General features: G+C 46.9%; 1 long non-coding RNA gene across 1 annotated transcript in view; it reads left to right on the forward strand.

Moving 5' to 3' along the window:
- Positions 1–15,693, forward strand: part of LOC138975188 (uncharacterized) — a 214,262-nt gene that overhangs the window by 184,290 nt on the left and 14,279 nt on the right. The gene's annotated exons all lie outside the window — the stretch shown is intronic.

The raw sequence follows: 15,693 nt of genomic DNA on the forward strand, positions 1-15,693 counted from the left end.
ACTGGGGCCCACAGTGGAGCGGATAAGCCGAGGCCTGGCCAGTAATCCGCACCACGACTTTACATCCTTTTCCACTGTTGGCTCAAGCTGCTACAGAATTGCACGTCACTGTCCCGCGACTGTTCAAACAGTACATAACATTCCTCAGTATTATGACTGCTTTTGTTCACTTCTTCGGCCTTACCTCTTGACTTTTTTTTAAATTTTTTTTATCCTATCCGCTATCTGACTTGTTGCTTATCCTATCAGTTATCCGACTGGTTGCTCATCCTATCGCCAGTATTGGCTATACATCATACAAGTTACAACGCAATAATTTTATATCCTTTTTTTCACACGTACCATCACTCACACGTAGGCTTAGCTATACACCTATGTGATCAACAAGGCATGGGCAAGTCGTGAAGCAGGCAATACTGTATAGAGGGGGGCGTAACTGCTGAACCAGGACGGAATGAGCCAGGCCGGGCCACGACAAGTCGATTCACACAGTCAGTCAATACATGGGAGACGTCATCCAAAGGTCAACACTCCTGTCGGTATACACCTTTCTTTTTTCTCTACCTGACTAGGTGGATGTCTGCGTGTCTATATCAACAGTGGATCTCCGTGTCCATATCAGCAGTGATTGGGCAAGATAGTGACAAATAGTCGTGATGCCCCTGAATAGAAGACTGGGGGACAACGTCAGACAGCCACAACACAAAGCGAGAAGCGAGAGGAATGCAGTGAGACTACGTGTGGCAGGAGTGGCAGGATATCTGCCAACACCTCTCGTCTACACGAGTGCACCTTTTCTCTTTCCGTTTCTGTTTTTCCACTCACCTTTTTTTCTGTTTCTACCAGTTAAGTTGTAATCAATTTCACACAACTGGTGACAGACGTGCGACAAACCTCTCTACTCATACAAGAACAAATAAAGACTTGACTTGATTTATTATGTGGACGAAGCGAAATATGTCCATGTTGGCATAGCGCCCAGCCTTGCATGGCCGGCACAATGGAGTAATTATGTCGCTAATCACGGCTTTGTGTAGCACATTCGGTCCTGCTGCCAGTACACTGGGCCCAGCGACTGACTTCAGTCATAATAATGACATGAAATTGAATCACTGACCATAACCCTAGCTACCCGTTAGCGCTCTTTGTTCCCAACTCGTCTATCGGCCTAATCAGCAGGTCCAGTCCTGACGACTGCAACTTGCCAACCGGTACCGGTACCACTTATCCAAGGGCTACATAAGTAAGCCGGTTGAGCGAGTGCAGCGTGGTGTGTGTCATACAACGCGTGACCAGGATGCAGGGGGGCATCATCATAATCGGTGCCTATGTCTAGACAATGACAAACACCTTGCACCCCACTCTTCAACCAAACCGCATGCACCAGAACAACCACGCCTAGACACTTCCAGTCGGCGTTACAATACATAGCGATCATTCCACAGACAAAACAGAGAAAACGTGACTTACCGGCAGTCTCAAGTTCACACACAACCACGCAGTTGACACAGACTCGGGCGCAATAATTGTGCAGGGTGGAAGCAGCAGACAATTCCAGACTCCCAGACCGTGTGACGCCGGCCAGACAATGCCGAAGGCACAATGGTGGTGGGGAAAGCCGGGCTACTTTCACTTTGAGCAGCGACCGGTGTGGCGAGCCGGCCAGACGGAGGAGTGTCCGGCATTGGTGCCTTCGCTTCAAAGTCATCACAGACACGGCTTTCACCGCTGCCACTCAACCACTCTACTACTGTCTCCCCCACACACTTTTCTTGCAGACACCGGCAGCTTCCGACACAAGGTCTACTAACATTATTTATGATGCGGTAAAACCCCACAGTTCCTGCGGAAAGCAAATCGCAGACGGCAGATGTTGAGGCAGACCAGCGCTGTGGAACAAAGTTATCTGACGCAGAGTGTGAACGATCGCCGGTAAAATTCCTTTCCCCTCTCTCACAAGCAGGGTTTCCCCGCACTGTGTGTGTCTTTTTACTGACTGGCGAAACAGCGGAATGGCACGGCAGGCGGGCGGGCGGACCGAGGAGGACTGACCGAGGGCTGGAGGTCGGCCCGAGCGAAGAACATTAGCGAGAAACCACAACGAGATTTGAGAGAGCCAAGTCTGACCCCGGGTCACGTGTCTGGCCGTTGACCCTGGCCTGACGTACCGTGGCAACGAGGCGAGGAGCACGTGATCGTGCGACTGCAACCTCTAGAGAGCTCTCTCTCTCTCTGAGCTGGCAACCAATGCTTCGGCGCTCGACAGCTCCTCTACTCTGCTTTCATCAGTGTGTCTGTGTGTGGATGTGCCCGAGACCTGCCTCCTCCTAAACTATGGCCATCGCCTGCTCAAGCTGTAAGTGCACACAATGATTATTCACTTCTCACCACACTGACACAGGCGCATTGATCAGGGGCCACGAAAAGAGGGAGAGAGAGGAGGGAAGGCAGACAGACTGGAGAGCAGCACAGCCATACAGCGCGGCGTGTTTCCTGAGACAGAGATGCGCCGGCCGGCGTGCACCATGATAATCCGACCACGTGGGGGCCGCCATTTTGCAACCCCCCCTCTTGAGAAATGTCGCCTCTGCTACATGGCCAATATCAGCACGGCTCCATTGCTCATCGCTGTGCGCAACTTGACGTGACAGATCAGGCGACACCAGTAATTGCTTCCTGACACAATGGTCACAGCATCATCAGGCGACACCAGTCATTGCTGCCTGACACAATGGTCACAGCTTCCCCGAGTGTCAACCACGAACAGGAACTGGCAATGTCTTTGTCTGGCCAGCTCTGGAACTGGGATGCCAAATTTGACGGTCAAGCGATGTCAGTCATTGCAGGCTGCCGGTCAGAGAAAATTCCAATTCCTAGTGCCGAGTACAATGACTCCATCCAAGTACTACCAGCATCTACAGTGACCAAAGCCAGGAAAACCACACGGGTGACATTCTGACCAAACCCGACCATGAACTCGGAATGCTGACTTGCCTTCAGTGAAAAAAAAAAAACCCGTTGGTGTTTGTGTAACAACACCCACGTTGGCAGAGATAGTGCGGGTGAGAGAGCCGGGCCGGTGCCTGTCGTCTGGGCAGACAGTGCGTCCCAGCTTGTGACCCTCTACCAGGAACCGCAGCCCGGAGACGACGGCAGTCAGAGACAACACGCAGTTATGATACATCATTATCACTGGCGCTAAAATCAATAGCGACGTGTGCTCACGGCAGCAAAGAGTCGCCACTGACTTGACCAACCGGCACTGACTAGCCCGATGACCCCAGGGCCGTCTACTGTCACACCGACACCATAACGAGCTCGCCATCTGTTAACCAAGTGGATCTATTCCGTTCCGCCAATACGTATTTACCCGGCCGGTCGCTGTCAACAGGCCAAGTCCCGACTACCCACTTGACTTCAGTGCTGTCAGTGTTGGCGAAGAGTTCCTCGGCCGCCACTACTCTTTCTTGCCATTTACACGATAAACTCTCCAGACAGACTCCCCATCCCTAATTCTGCGCAAATATCTTTCGGTGGCCGTGTGTTTTCATAAAGTAATAAAACAGGAGGACAGCGGTCGTATCACTCGGCGGGGGGCATGATAACAGCAGCGAGGGCGGGTTGCCATAACGGTGGCCAAGAAACAAGGGAAGCTGTCAGGATTTGCACAGGAGCCCCACCTAACGGCGGTTGGAGCAGACACCTGATTAAAATTTGGTAAACTTGGCACCGGCTCTTCCGAATGGGCCGGTGACGGCAGTGCGTGTTGTTTTATCTGTCTGCCGCGCCAGACGAGGGGAGAGAGAGACTGAAAGAGATCGACCACAGACCAGGGTGTGGGGAGTCACTCTCATCGACTTCTCCCCCCTGGTCTAACCGCCAAGTTTTTTTCATACCCCCCTCTACCCCCCTGTTGTCCTCCTTGGAATTTCCACTTTGCTATTGTTGCCAGCAGCCTGGCTGTGTGCGAGGTAGATTTGTGTGCATTTTCATTGAAAGGAATGGCGCAGGACATAATGGATCAGCGGAGTGGCCAGACGGTTCCCCCTCCGCTCTTAATCCACACTATCCCCCAGAACGCTGAGCAAGCATTTGCATGGTCTTGCAGTCTGCGAGGGTAATTGTGTACACTTCAACTTCACCCAGACCACAGTGGTGAGACAAGGAATGGGGGGGGGGGGGGGGGGGCAGGAAGACGTTGCCTGTGCCGAGAGGAGCGACAGGGACAGTGAGGCGAGAGGAGAGGACCGAGAGGACAGTGCCCGTGGTAGCAGCAGGAGGAGGCTGGCAAAGTGGGCAAAGTTAAAGGGACTGTCATCCTCGGGGAAAAAAAACATGTCAACCAACATGGGCAAGACCAACCATTCATTTGGACACACAGCAAGAATCAAACTAAAAGGCACCATCCTCCTAGTATACAACCATCATGGCAACCAACATCCTAACAAGGGCAAGAGCATCCTTCAACTTGAACACATAGCAACAATCCACAACATTCTTGCTTCGTGCGCAGTATTTGCTGAATTATTTTGAGAAGGACACCGATGTCAATCTGCACAATTACTTCAGGAAAATACTCCCAGTACACACAACAAAGCCAGGTTATCAATGCAAGTCGAAGGATGTTCTTATCCCATAGAAATCCTGGCCAGATCTGTACTGGTGGACACAATCGTTCAGACGGCACGGAAGGAAGGAAAGAGGCTTTGAGAGGGGTAGACAAGAGAAAGGGGCAGGGCGAGACGGGAAGGAAGGAAGGAGGGAGGCTTTTAAGAGGAGAGGGAGGCAGGGCGAAATGGGAAAGAAGGTGTCTTTGAGAGGAGGAGAGGGAGGCAGGGCGAAATGGGAAAGAAGGTGTCTTTAAGAGGAGGAGAGTGAGGCAGGGCGGAGAAAATCAATGAGGCAAGCCTGGCACCCCCAGGCTGGGCCCCGAGACAGTGTCTGGGTTAGCGAGACCTGTTGCCCGCCGTCCCCTCCCATCACATCCATCGTGACACGGACGTCACAGCGAGGGCTGGCACCCAGCAAAGACAGGGGGGGGGGGGGGGGGGGGGGGGAGGCTGCGGCAAAGTCTGCGCTACCACCAGCAGTGTCACGCCAGAGGTCCTTGCTGCCGTGGGCCGATGGACATTGTCCGTTAACCGGCCTCACACCACGGCCATCACCAACAACAAACACCGCGCTGATAGACTACCGACCATTAAACAACCCCCGCACAATTCAGTCTCAGGGGTGATAACGGAAAATAGCCAAAAAAGGAAGAACAAGGGTCTGCAAGTTCTAAAATTAGTAGAAAAACCTCAAGATTTGCATCGATGTTCACATTCGTGAATGAAGAGAAGATAGGCAATGATTGACACATGACCACGGCCGGCGCTGTTACCGATTCACAATGAAAGAAAGTTATCCAACTGTTTAAAGCACACGGAGTACCAGGGAGAGTTAAAAGTAGGCATTACCCCAAAAGGAAGAATCATTATCATCTCTGATACCTTCATAATAGCCAAGATGGCTCCGTCTCTGGGGTAGGAGGTCTGGTTAAAAAATAAACTCTGGACTCGCATTGTCTGTTTTCATGTACGGAGTCAAATAGGTTTGCCCTATTCATTGCCGTCGCGTCTGAATCTCTGCTTTAAAACATATGCATGCAAAACATACGGCAATCTGTGCATGATTTGCTGGATATGTGAACGGAAGCTCGAAGGACTGATCTCTTTTCTTGATGCCTCTTGCCCCCAACCAGCAAGATGAAGAAAGTACAAAGTTAGGACCGGGGAGCATGACCTTTGTGAAGTCGCACGTTTGTCCTTCCTTATTAGGAGTGAACACCGGTGTCTGGCTTGAGCGAGAGAATGTGTGTGTGTGTGTGTGTGTGTGTGTACGTGAGAGAGAGAGAGAGAGAGAGGTTCAATAATTGTGACTAGCCGACTAAAAAGCCATGGAGAACATTGTGAACCGGTTTGTGGGCCCGTCTAGGGTAAAGACTAAGGCCGGGAGGAACAGCCCGACACTCCTCTACTTCCACTCCACCCACCCCCTTCCATCCGTTCCTTTTACTTGCAGACGGACACCTCAGACGGTGACAAGGACGACACGACCAGCGACTCAGGGCAGCGGCTCATCAGACTGAAGTCGCCACGAGCCTCAAGCCAGTCAACGTCGCCAGCGAGCGCCAGCCCTGCACGACCTGTCTGTACAAAACGCCGTGTTCGGGGGGTATTCAACCCGTGTATGAAAAGTTGCGGAAGGAACAACTAATCCGGTTAGAGAAATCATCATTCCGACCCATCAGTCATGCGAGAAAGTCGGCAGTGCTGGGGCATGGTAAGAGCTTCCTATAACCCCCCCCCCCCCCCGAAGTATCTCTCAGACCTGGGAACCCCTGTTTTGCACTTTGAGTATTCTCAAACAAACTTGGTGTATTTTCAAAAAAATGAACGTACTCCACACAGCGTTTGCACATCCATGATTAAAACATGCCTCATGCGCGTCCGTCACACCGTTAATTAAGTTTACCTATACATTTAAAACAAATGGTTTTTTCCAATTTTTACTGACACAAACTGTACCGTATTTGACGGGACTACAAGCCGCGACTTTTAAAAAAAAATCTCATTGCGGCTTATAAAAAGATGCGGCTAAAACGTTACCTAAACTTGAATAGTAATTCACCTAATGGAAGTCGCCGCGGATTTTCATTTCGCTCGATTAGCGATTACCCCGGTACTTTATTAGCTCTCTACTCAAGACTCGGCGCTTTTCTCTTTCTTTCGCGAATCTTCGTTTGTCAACAAGTCGTCGTGACAAGCGTACAGAGAAACACCGGATGTATCAGGATCTCGCGCGCGCGAGATTTCGTTTTTATGTGTCTCGCGATAGTTGGAGGAGCGAGAGCCGCCATGTTGTGTTTTCGTCTGCTCGAAATGTGCGCAAAAGTTGTAAATCATCCCAAAAAAGCTTTTTCCGGGCGGGACTACATGTGTGTGTTGGTTACAAATTGTGTGTGTGTGATATTTTTCTTCAAACTTTTTCACTTTTCTTCTTTGTTTCACTTGTTTATTCTCGGAGCCGATTTCGCCAAATACCGTACTTTCGTTTGCCTGGTTGTTTTGATTGATTGACACGAACCGATTATATTTTTTTCGACGGCGGCTAATATAGCGACGTAATCATGTGCCAAAATACTGGATCGGCTTCAGGATGGGCCTGTGAAGAAAAGTAGTCTAGGAATTTTTCTCGTCGTATTTTTTTCCCACTGACCGTACTGAGCGTATTCTCGACAATCATGCGTACAAAATACGGCGAAATCGTATGGGTTCCCAGGTCTGATCTCTCTCTTTCGGCAAGCAGAGGGGAAGTGATCAACAGGCCTATCTATAACTAGTAGAAGACAGGATGTAAAATGATGAAGGGTGGCGGCCGGTGCAGATGCCAGCCCCGTGATTCGAGTCCCATCCCGAGACAAAATGTTGAAAGTGTATGCTAATGATCAGCCAGCTCCACACTGCCGCGCTCCGTCTGGCTGCTGTCAGACCACTGAGTGGGGGGGGGGGGGGGGGGGGAGCTTGATCTTCCAATGTAGTCTGCTCTGCAAGCTGCAGCCAGTGCCCACGGATCAATGGGGCTTCGGAGGTGTCCCCGACATAACCTTGTGTCTCTCTCCAGACAAACCCCCCTCCCAACCCTATCTTCCTTTTAGTTCTTTCTGTTCTATTCCTGTTCTGTCAGTTCTTTTTGTTTCCCAGGGAAGTACAGTCGCTCCCAAGCGATAACTTTCCCCCCGTAGTGTCTGCATCGCAAGTAACATGTCGGCTGTCTGGATTCAGCTCCAGAATCGACAATAAAACTTTCTTACTTTTGATGACGTTGCCATAACTTGAAGAGATCGAGGAGACTCAAAACATTCTTTGCATTTATATTGTAGTTCCAACGTGACACACACAATATTGTGAGGTCAATGTGGCCTGTGCGACTAGACTGCATGGTGAAGGAACGTGTGCTGACTCAGCATCGTAATAGTCTTTGTGCTGTCAATACAGCGCTTGGCCAGCCACAAGGGAAAGTCTGTCCGACTATACACTGCACGGTGTCAACCTTTTAAATAGACCGTGAAAGTAGCTCCAGGTTATATCACTACCTAAATGCGCACTTCCCTCGTCGCGATGCAACCTCAGTGCATGTGTTCTGAAACGCTTCTGGTCACAAAGTTCGAGAAGTTCGGATCAAAACCGGTTCATCGAGGAAGCGCCTCTTTAAAAAATAATGTTCTAACTTCCGATTACATTGCTCATGTAATGATGAAACTCACTTGCCGGACCAAAAAAAAAACCCAACTATTACATATCATGTGCCTATGCTATGGGCAACCTCGGTGAACTCATTTCACCCAGAAACTGTTTAGTCTGTAACTTTTGCAGGAGGCATTTCATCGCCTCCCACATTTTAAGCAATGCACTTGGCTATCTACCACAAACATCCAACCCCCTCCCCGCCACGATAAGAAGTGAAAGTATGGCACATGTCTGATAAAAAAAACCGCTAAACGTGACTGCAGAATTATTTGAAAACTTTACCGGAATAATATGACGGCTTACTTGTGCCAAAACCCAGGGTTATCGTTTTCACGTGAAAATTAGTAATTAACAGTGTTAATTACTAATTTTCATTTTTGCCTCGTTTTCGGTCACAGTAGTCGGATTTTAAGAGTCCGCACTGAGAGGCTTCAACGCCCGGCAAACATCACTCTCACACTATTTCTAAAATATCTTTTAATAGAAGGCCTTATCGAGCAAGTAATTCGACGGGAAGATGCATGTCACTGTTTTCTGCAATAGCGCTATCCTAAACGTTGTTTTGGGTATCTTAGAAAAGAATAATCGACCCTGAAAACTTTCGAAACGAAGCTGTTCGTAGCAGACGGACTTTTGATCGGCTGTGGTCTCACACTTTCACAGATATCTTTCAATATAATTCCTTATTCGACAAGTTGTCAGGCAGACAGCTGTACTTCATATTTGTTTCCACTACCACACTCATACATTTGCTTAAAAGTGTATTAGGGAAGGACAATCGATCCGAAAATGTTCGAACCGAGAGAGGAAAAATGGCGGCCGGTCGGACATGTGCAAAAGGTCCGACGACTAGCAGACGGATCTCTTTATCGAGACTCGCACACTTTCAGTTTCACAAATATCTTTCGATAGAATTCGTTATTCAACAAGTTTTCGGACAGACAGTTGTATGTCACGGTTATCTACACATGCGCTCAGCTCTTAGTGTTAATTTACATCTAATTAAAGAACTATGGACCAGAAAAGTTTCGAATCGAAGGATGTTTTGCTCTGGCAGGTGAAACAGTCGCGCATGCGCATTGAGCCCCCACAGTCACGAGGTACAAGAAAATTAGTAATTTACGCGTGAAAATTACTAATTTTTAGTTTTGGCACTAGTAAGCCGTCAGGAAGCGAGCCAAAACTGAAAATTAGACATTAACACTTGAAAATTAGTTATTAACACTAGAAAATTAGTAATTAACACGTGAAAATTAGTAATTTTCCCGTCAGAATTGTAATTTTCTCGTGAAAATTAGTAACTTTCACGGGTTAATTACTAATTTTTAGTTTTGGCGCTAGTAAGCCGTCATAGAATAAACCATACAGGAACACTTTCTAGTTCATGACTATCCCGGATGTTGTTCCTGCCGATGACATTACTTGGTGCTCCTTTTACACGTGATACGAGCTGCATTAAATGCTACCACTGCTGGGAACTTGAAATGAAATTAGTGTCTCTTCCTTGTGATACCTGACAAATCTAGCAGGCGCTTATGTTAGGATACAAACTTCACACCTTCACAGAGAGAGAGAGAGAGAGAGAGAGAGAGAGAGAGCTCCAGTGAGGTGACTGAAGTTTGTTACCCCGTGTAAGCGCTCTCTCGAACTGTGATTGACCCTCTGGTTGTTGCAAGTAACAGGTGCCACACGGTGGATTGACTGACAGCCTTACCTGCCCTCTCTCTCTGAGCGAGTCTGATTTTGTCAACACTGCCAGTTCTATTTCAGTGCAAGTACGCACCCCACCCCCGTGCAGCATAAGGGAGAGAACAATGAGTCCTAATTGAGCCCCCTGCCCGCGACAAGCCGTCCAACACTCAGAGCACACACACCGGTAGAGAGAGAGAGAGAGAGAGAGAGAGAGAGAGAGAGAGATAAAGGTTTTAGGCTTAGCCTAATCTTCCAACATGTCCTTGGAACATATACAGAGAGAGAGCAGACACCGGCAGAGAGAGAGAGCACTGAGACACACCAGAGAGGGAGAGAGAGACCGGTAAAAGAGAGCGAGAGAGAAAGCAAGGGGCCAGTAGACTTTCTGCTTTTAGACGGCATGTGAGGAATGTCTGGTTTGGCATGCATTACCACTGCATTGCGGCATTCCACCGGCTAGCAATAGCATCTCTCTCTAGCTATCCCACTCTCTCTCTTTGTCGGGTCTGTGTTATCTCTCTTAGCTGCCGGTCATTGATAATGGTGGTAACAAGCTGCTCAACTGAGGCACTTTGCACTTGGCAGTCTGCTTGTGCCGTCTACAGGTCATTCCCCCTATCTACACACACACCAAAGACTGAGTGTATCCCTACGGAAAGGTAGGGATACACTCTTTGCGCACACACACACATGTAAACCCTTGTCCCTAAAGCAAGCGGTATCAGCTGCATGCTACAGTCAGAGACTGTAGAGTATGTATACTCTATAGTCTCTGCTACAGTCTGCCTTTTCTCAACTGCATATGTGAGGAGAAAGCTGACAGGGAGAATGACAGACTCCGCGATATATCGTGATACCTACCGGCAGTAAGTAACCACATTAACTAATCTTTGCTGCATGCGATGTTGCACAATGACAGTGGAAAGCCGTCACAAGCGGGATTGGCGCAGTAAAACATGCACGCTCCGGCTTGCGCAGTCAACGCGTGGTGCACGTGTTGACAGAATTCCAAGCCTCCATTACATAATTAGACGGAACAAGTACTACATGCAGACTTGTTGCTTGAAGAAGGTGCAAAACGGGTGAACAGGAGTTTTAACTTTAAGCCATGGCAGAATTGCTTATCAATCGTCAACCATCCCATAGAACACGACCCATCAACATCAAGGCACGAGCATGGTGCGAGATTATCGGCCAATCGGTTCAAGATGACGATGACGCCGTATTCCCTCAAACGCACAAATTCCACTTGGGTGTTTTGCGTACTTTGTGATATAAATTCACCATGCATCATACTTGTACATCGCCGTGAGCTTTTGTGAGAAGGGGTGATTAATAAGTGCTCATTCATATTTCAAGTTTTATTTCCCAATCCCGAAACGGCGAGGTTCAGATGAACAGATTAACATTATTCCTTCATTCGATTATCCGAGCTCAAGGAGCTACTTCGTTTTCAATGAGCATGTAAGTATCCATACGCTATATTATCCAATGTGCACGCGCTAATTCGTCGACTTGCCAGAACGGTATGGCGGTGCACGCAACTTTCCATCCAGACAACACACAGACCTGACACTCCTTCATACACACCTGTCACTTCCATTGTTTGCCTGCGATCTGTTTGCCGATCCCCCTCGAAAATGCATCCAATCTGCCCCAACAATTGTGCAAATAATAACGGCTCGTCTGTCAATGGAATCGTCACAAAGACTGAGTTTGTTTTCGACGTAACCCGCACCCCAGTCCTAGTTCTTTCCCCAAGCTTCAAACGACTGAAGACAACGACCACACAGAAAGTTCACTTCGCCTCATATGATTCAAAAACAATGTTTTTTGGGGTTTTTTGTTCGTTCATGAGCTGAAACTCCCACGGCTTTTGCGTGTATGACCGTTTTTACCCCGCCATTTAGGCAGCCATACGCCGCTTTCGGAGGAAGCATGCTGGGTATTTTCGTGTTTCTATAACCCACCGAACTCTGACATGGATTACAGGATCTTTTTCGTGCGCACTTGGTCTTGTGCTTGCGTGTACACACGGGGGTGTTCGGACACCGAGGAGAGTCTGCACACAAAGTTGACTCTGAAAAAGAAATCTCTCGCCGAACGTGGGGACGAACTCACGCTGACAGCGGCCAACTGGATACAAATCCAGCGTGCTACCGACTGAGCTACATCCCCGACAAAAACAATAATCTGAATGTGAAGAAAAATAAAAACGCCCAAACCACCCACTGCAATGAAACTTAGATATGACAATGAATTCAATGAAGAATCGCCACAATGAATCAATTATTTATAACTGCGAAGTTAAAGTAAGGTAACATTACGTTCTTCAACACTCAAAGTCTTTCAAAGTTGTTTTTTCTCTCCAGAACACCTTCATATCTCTGTCTATCCAAAATGGTTTCGCATCACGTTCGTTGGCAACTGACGGTTGAAAGACAAGACCGAATGCTCATGTGTATCACCTTCATAACACATGTACGTATTATGCACCGGCAATTATCCACCGCTCTGAGCTTAATAAGCGTTCAAGGAAATTGTAATTTTCTACTTATTGGCCTGAACTCGACCCCCTGTGACTCAATTTATAGGATCAGGATATTGGGTCACGACCGCAGATCACCGAGCCCCGGAAGGCGTGTGGGCCACCTGCAGAAATCTGTTTCTGTCAAAGAGCGGATAGAGCACAACTGAGTTTCACAATACAGACACTACTGATGCTTTGGATGTCTGTTGCTATGTGGGGTGTTTTTTTTTCCTCCCGTATCAAGACATCGTCGTTTGCTTTCTTTTTTTCTTTATTTGGTGATTAACGTCGTTTTCAACCGTTGCAGGTTATATCGCGACGGAGGGAAGGGGGATGATGGAATAGAGCCACTTGTCAATTGTTTCTTGTTCACAAACTGAAAGCACTAATCAACAAGAAGAGCAAACGCTCGATCGAGTCACTTTCGCAGTTCTGAATATTATATGAGGCATCAGATGGACAGGAAGAAATTGCTATTCACAACACAATGAGTCACGTTCACATAAAATTTGAGCCCGGTCACTTTTATAGTTTCCGAGAAAAGCCCAACGTTAAGTTGTGTGTTGCCGAACAGAAAAGGCTAGTTATCTCCCTTGTTTTTCTGATAACGTTCGTAAAAGGCTACAGATGTAAATACTTTGATGTAAAGAATAATCCTACAAAGTTTCAATCACATCCGATGAACTTTGTCAAAGATATAAAATGTCTAATTTTTCCTTTGACGCTGACCTGTGACCTTGAAAAAGGTCAAAGGTCAACGAAACCATCGTTAAAGTGTAGAGGTCATTGGGGGTCACGACTAAACAAAATATGAGCCCGATCGCTTTGATAGTTTCCGAGAAAAGATATAAAATGTCTAATTTTTCCTTTGACGCTGACCTTGAAAAAGGTCAAAGGTCAACGAAACCATCGTTAAAGTGTAGAGGTCATTGGAGGTCACGACTAAACAAAATATGAGCCCGATCGCTTTGATAGTTTCCGAGAAAAGTCCAACGGCCGGCCGGACAGACTAACACTGACCGATTACATAGAGTCACTTTTTCTCAAGTGACTCAAAAATTTGCTCCAGGGGCTTGCAACGTAGTACAATATATGACCTTACTGGGAGAATGCAAGTTTCCAGTACAAAGGACTTAACATTTCTTACATACTGCTCGACTAAAATCGTTACAAACATTGACTATATTCTATACAAGAAACACTTAAGGGTAAAAGGAGAAACAGAATCCGTTAGTCGCCTCTTACGACATGCTGGGGAGCATCTTTCTCGTCCCAACCAACATGGGACTCCCCCTAACCCACGGGGGGCCTCGTCGTTTGCGTTATCCCCAGTTGGTATACAGGATGAACAGAACATGAAGATAACTCACGTCACATTTTCTTACAAAAGTGGAAAAGAAGGCATGCAGGGTTCCTGCAGGGCAGAGCTGATACAATTCAAGGAGTTTTCAAGGACATTTCCAGGACCAAATAAATGCTTTTCAAGGACATGATTTTCCCCAAATTAATGCAAAGCACCAAGTCATTCCGTAGTTGTTTCCCTTGCCAACTTCCGGGAAGGGAAGCAACTACGGGTGACTAGTAATAGTTAGTTCGTCTGCTTTCGTTTTCACTCGATCTTTTATTCTCCCAAAATGTGTGTACTGTATTTGACGAAAACAAAGGGGGTTGCATTATTTTTTTAAATAAGACAAGCTGCTGACGAAATGTACAGGCAACAATTTGGAAAAATCAAGTACTTTTCAATGACTATTTAACAAAACTCTATTTTCAAGCACTTTTCAAGGCCTGGAAAAGGTTTTCCAATTTTCAAGGAGTTTTCCAGGGTTCAAGGACTCTGTACGAACCCTGAGGCATAGCACTACAAAAAGTGAGAATACTCACGAGCATCAGCACGAACAAAGCTAATCTATAAACAGATGCATAATGTACACTTTCTTTTCCTGAAGGGTAATTTAAATCTCAACACAGCTATAACGACAGCTGCAGAAAACGATGAGAACAATTAGGACATGACGTAGTTTGAATGAAAAAGGAGACAAAATGACAGCAAGCGAAATAATCCTTTACTGCTTGCTGTGGCGAGTTGGAATTTTCTTCTTAAAATTTGGAACAATAAATCATGACAAGAAGGGCAAAGCCCATACGACTCACATGCTTGAACTTGACATGACCTTGACCTTCAGGGTCAAGGTCAAATAACTAAACCTAGCAATGACATCATACACTAAGAACTGCTTTACAAATTTTTCCTACCAAAATACATGTGACCTTGACCCAAGGTCAAGCAACACAAAGCTGTTAATTCAAGACATAGGAAGTACAATGGTGCTTATTGGCTCTTTCTACCATGAGATATGGTCACTTTTAGTGGTTCACTACCTTATTTTGGTCACATTTCATAAAGGTCAAAGTGACCTTGACCTTGATCATATGTGACCAAATGTGTCTCATGATGAAAGCATAACATGTGCCCCACATAATTTTTAAGTTTGAAACAGTTATCTTCCATCGTTCAGGGTCAAGGTCACTTCAAAATATGTATACAATCCAACTTTGAAGAGCTCCTGTGACCTTGAAGCAAGGTAAACCAAACTGGTATCAAAAGATGGGGCTTACTTTGCCCTATATATCATATATATGGTGAGGTATTGAATCTCAAAAACTTCAGAGAAAATGTGAAAAATAGCTGGTTTTTTAGACATTTATGGCCCCTGCGACCTTGACCGGCTATGTATGTTTTTTGGGGCCTTGTCATCATACACCATCTTGCCAAATTTGGTACTGATAGACTGAATAGTGTCCAAGAAATATCCAACGTTAAAGTTTTCCGGACGGACGACTCGGGTGAGTACATAGACTCACTTTTGCTTCGCATGTGAGTAAAAAAATGGCCAGTTGTGCACAGAGACCACCCAGGCTGTTAATCCTGTTTGTGACCAAGTGGATGGATGGTCTTGTCCCACGTAAAGGCCTGGCTAGACCTTACGATGGTGTGCTGAACGGGTTTCACGAGAAGGAGTGTGCCTTTTATTTTAATATCAAAGCGGTCCTGCCGTTCATTTTCCATGACATTATACGCTTCCGTTTTCTTTCTTTTTTTCTTTGGTGTTCTAACGTCGTTTTCAACCACGAATGTTATATCGCGACGGGGGAAAGGGGGGGGGGGGGGGGGGGGGG

The sequence above is a fragment of the Littorina saxatilis genome, linkage group LG9 (genome assembly GCF_037325665.1).
Source record: "Littorina saxatilis isolate snail1 linkage group LG9, US_GU_Lsax_2.0, whole genome shotgun sequence".
In the NCBI taxonomy this organism is placed as follows: Eukaryota; Metazoa; Mollusca; class Gastropoda; order Littorinimorpha; family Littorinidae; genus Littorina; species Littorina saxatilis.